A 5,000-nucleotide genomic window follows, 5' to 3' on the forward strand; every position below is an offset into this window, starting at 1 on the left:
ACGCCAGCGCCTCTGCCGCACGAAATCGTGGACCGGCAATCACTCCACCTGCGCCCCACTCCAACCGCCCAACTCGCAACTCCAGCGGATGAACGGCGGACCTTTCCCGCAGTCGCAATGTGCAATCCACCCCTATAACATGCGTTTCATGAAGAGGTACGTCCAATATGCGACATTCCCGCTGTCCCTATACATGAGCTGCGAGCTGTACCAGTTACGAGCTAGAGACGCGATCGCGTTGCTCTCTGTACGAATGCCGATGCTGAGCGGTCAGCTAGGAGGCGCTCCATCCATGTCGGTACCGGTGAGCGTTGCACTCGCAGTCGCAAAAACGTACGGCAAGTATATTACTCGGAAGAGTCAATGACAGTCCACGCCCCCCTGCGTGGGAAGAGTCTTTCTAGGCCATGACCCACCGGAAGGGCGCAGCGTCCCCCACCCCAGACATGTGACGTCACACCATCGGTATTGACGACTAGACTGATTCCTTATAATCATTTGCCATACACCGGTGGAAGCTGCCGAGACGAGTAACTACATAGCGGGCTCGCCGTGTCACTAATGTACAGAGATACAACAGTTTCGACTGGAACCGGATTAAACGTATACACGGCGCTGATTAGTAATAGATAGAGCCATCAGAATACAGATAATGTATACAACTGTCCGTATACATGCTGAAAGACTCTGCTCACAATCACAACCACACGTCAGCCACACACCCTTATCACGCACTACTCTCTGCCTGTAACACGCACACAGACAATATGTAAGCACCAGCATGGAACAACACCCAGTGCATCCTCTCCGCCACATTAGACAATCCACACTGTCATAACCAGACTGGGAGGTCCACTCAGAAAACAGAATATCCCACCCACCCGACAACCACCATTGCTCAGCCAAGCCACCAACACCCACACATGTCCTACACAGGGGTGCACCCAACATCACAATACTGCCTCCTCTCACAGCACACAAACAATGGCAGGAATGAAAGACACAGGTCTGCCACAAGCATGGAATGAGAGCGCCGCCTGTCATGAGCCAAAGGTGCATCCTGACGTGGCAAATCAGATGATGCCGCAGGCATCCACTTACTATAATCACAATCAACAAACCGGCCGCCCCGCCCCCCATTAAACCTTTCCTTACAACAATGTGTACCTTAACCTAACCTATATCGTACCGTAACCTAACCTATATCGTACCGTAACCTAACCTATATCGTACCGTAACCTAACCTATATCGTACCGTAACCTAACCTATATCGTACCGTAACCTAACCTATATCGTACCGTAACCTAACCTATATCGTACCGTAACCTAACCTATATCGTACCGTAACCTAACCTATATCGTACCGTAACCTAACCTATATCGTACCGTAACCTAACCTATATCGTACCGTAACCTAACCTATATCGTACCGTAACCTAACCTATATCGTACCGTAACCTAACCTATGTCGTACCGTAACCTAACCTATGTCGTACCGTAACCTAACCTATGTCGTACCGTAACCTAACCTATGTCGTACCGTAACCTAACCTATGTCGTACCGTAACCTAACCTATGTCGTACCGTAACCTAACCTATGTCGTACCGTAACCTAACCTATGTCGTACCGTAACCTAACCTATGTCGTACCGTAACCTAACCTATGTCGTACCGTAACCTAACCTATGTCGTACCGTAACCTAACCTATGTCGTACCGTAACCTAACCTATGTCGTACCGTAACCTAACCTATGTCGTACCGTAACCTAACCTATGTCGTACCGTAACCTAACCTATGTCGTACCGTAACCTAACCTATGTCGTACCGTAACCTAACCTATGTCGTACCGTAACCTAACCTATGTCGTACCGTAACCTAACCTATGTCGTACCGTAACCTAACCTATGTCGTACCGTAACCTAACCTATGTCGTACCGTAACCTAACCTATGTCGTACCGTAACCTAACCTATGTCGTACCGTAACCTAACCTATGTCGTACCGTAACCTAACCTATGTCGTACCGTAACCTAACCTATGTCGTACCGTAACCTAACCTATGTCGTACCGTAACCTAACCTATGTCGTACCTTAACCTAACCTATGTCGTACCTTAACCTAACCTATGTCGTACCTTAACCTAACCTATGTCGTACCTTAACCTAACCTATGTCGTACCTTAACCTAACCTGTATTGCGCCTTAACCTAACCTGTATTGCGCCTTAACCTAACCTGTATTGCGCCTTAACCTAACCTGTATTGCGCCTTAACCTAACCTGTATTGCGCCTTAACCTAACCTGTATTGCGCCTTAACCTAACCTGTATTGCGCCTTAACCTAACCTGTATTGCGCCTTAACCTAACCTGTATTGCGCCTTAACCTAACCTGTATTGCGCCTTAACCTAACCTGTATTGCGCCTTAACCTAACCTGTATTGCGCCTTAACCTAACCTGTATTGCGCCTTAACCTAACCTGTATTGCGCCTTAACCTAACCTGTATTGCGCCTTAACCTAACCTGTATTGCGCCTTAACCTAACCTGTATTGCGCCTTAACCTAACCTGTATTGCGCCTTAACCTAACCTGTATTGCGCCTTAACCTAACCTGTATTGCGCCTTAACCTAACCTGTATTGCGCCTTAACCTAACCTGTATTGCGCCTTAACCTAACCTGTATTGCGCCTTAACCTAACCTGTATGGCGCCTTAACCTAACCTGTATGGCGCCTTAACGTAACCTGTATTGCGCCTTAACGTAACCTATATTGCGCCTTAACGTAACCTATATTGCGCCTTAACCTAACCTATATTGCGCCTTAACGTAACCTATATTGCGCCTTAACGTAACCTATATTGCGCCTTAACCTAACCTATATTGCGCCTTAACCTAACCTATATTGCGCCTTAACCTAACCTATATTGCGCCTTAACCTAACCTATATTGCGCCTTAACCTAACCTATATTGCGCCTTAACCTAACCTATATTGCGCCTTAACCTAACCTATATTGCGCCTTAACCTAACCTATATTGCGCCTTAACGTAACCTATATTGCGCCTTAACGTAACCTATATTGCGCCTTAACCTAACCTATATTGCGCCTTAACCTAACCTATATTGCGCCTTAACCTAACCTATATTGCGCCTTAACCTAACCTATATTGCGCCTTAACGTAACCTATATTGCGCCTTAACGTAACCTATATTGCGCCTTAACGTAACCTATATTGCGCCTTAACGTAACCTATATTGCGCCTTAACGTAACCTATATTGCGCCTTAACGTAACCTATATTGCGCCTTAACGTAACCTATATTGCGCCTTAACGTAACCTATATTGCGCCTTAACCTAACCTATATTGCGCCTTAACGTAACCTATATTGCGCCTTAATGTAACCTATATTGCGCCTTAATGTAACCTATATTGCGCCTTAATGTAACCTATATTGCGCCTTAATGTAACCTACGTTGCGCCTTAACGTAACCTACGTTGCGCCTTAACGTAACCTACGTTGCGCCTTAACGTAACCTACGTTGCGCCTTAACGTAACCTACGTTGCGCCGTAACGTAACCTACGTTGCGCCGTAACGCAACCCACGTTGCGCCGTAACGTAACCCACGTTGCGCCGTAACGTAACACACGTTGGGCCTTAACCCAACACACGTTGGGCCTTAACCCAACACACGTTGGGCCTTAACCCAACACACGTTGGGCCTTAACCCAACACACGTTGGGCCTTAACCCAACACACGTTGGGCCTTAACCCAACACACGTTGGGCCTTAACCCAACACACGTTGGGCCTTAACCCAACACACGTTGGGCCTTAACCCAACACACGTTGGGCCTTAACCCAACACACGTTGGGCCTTAACCCAACACACGTTGGGCCTTAACCCAACACACGTTGGGCCTTAACCCAACACACGTTGGGCCTTAACCTGCTCTGTAATTGTCATACGACGCGTTAAATTAGTGTAGTGTTGCCTAACTGCAACCCCCGCAATATAGTTTGCTACTCGCACTGCCCGGTCCCCAGTGTATCGCTTCATGTTAAACACCTTGCAGCTATACACTGTAATGTGGATGGCAGCAGGACGTACATGCTCAATGCCCTTTGCAGTTGTTCATTGGCATTTGCAGTTGTTCATTGGCATTTGCATGGCGAAGCACTTAGCCTACGCTGTGGTACGGCCTGTGTCAACTGTCCGCTGATGTTGTACGTCCAAATCACACACTGTACTGCACATTGGTCCTCATGTACTGAATGATACATCGTGGTACATGTGACCGTACAACGACTGCGCCAACAACGGCGAACCATGCGGTCCAAATGTTGTGCACTCAGCTACGTGTCGTCTCCCTATAAGAGCTGGATTGCAGTGTGGTATGCCCTGGATGGCGATCAGCATGAGCCGTCTGTTGATGTAGTGGCGCGTGTTGTCAGACGTAGTCGTCTCTTCTCACACACCGTGATAGCATGGTGCACTGCGTTCCACATCTGCGACATGCGACAGAGGCCGGTTGACAGTCGTTCGCGCAATGGACATCGCATACGTACGGGGGCCACCTTCCACGTGTTCGCGAAGCGTGCACATGTTGTTGCGTGTATGTGGGCAGACATAGTGTGTCGTGACACCTGACACAGGCATGCAACAATCGTTGAATTTGCAAATGGCGATGGACGCCTACGTTTGCTGGTGACGTTACGCAAATGAACAACTGGTAAACCGTTGTGGTGCGGTTGTTCTCGCTAGAGGTGAATCAGTGATGGCGACGATCGGTTGAGCTACCAACCGGTTGTTCCAGCGATACCCACCATGCCCACGAACGTGAATGGCATCTGGGTGTGAAGCGATACGCGGCGGTGGCTGGGTGGGACCGTCCCCGGCCGGTGAGGGGGGGCCTCCCGGCGTGCTGGCCGCGCGGTGCGTGGGCGCACGCGCTACAGCCGGCTGGTGGGGGCGGCCAGTGGCAGGCGCGCCGGCCGACGGAG

The sequence above is a fragment of the Schistocerca americana genome, unplaced genomic scaffold (assembly GCF_021461395.2).
Source record: "Schistocerca americana isolate TAMUIC-IGC-003095 unplaced genomic scaffold, iqSchAmer2.1 HiC_scaffold_77, whole genome shotgun sequence".
Taxonomy (NCBI): domain Eukaryota; kingdom Metazoa; phylum Arthropoda; class Insecta; order Orthoptera; family Acrididae; genus Schistocerca; species Schistocerca americana.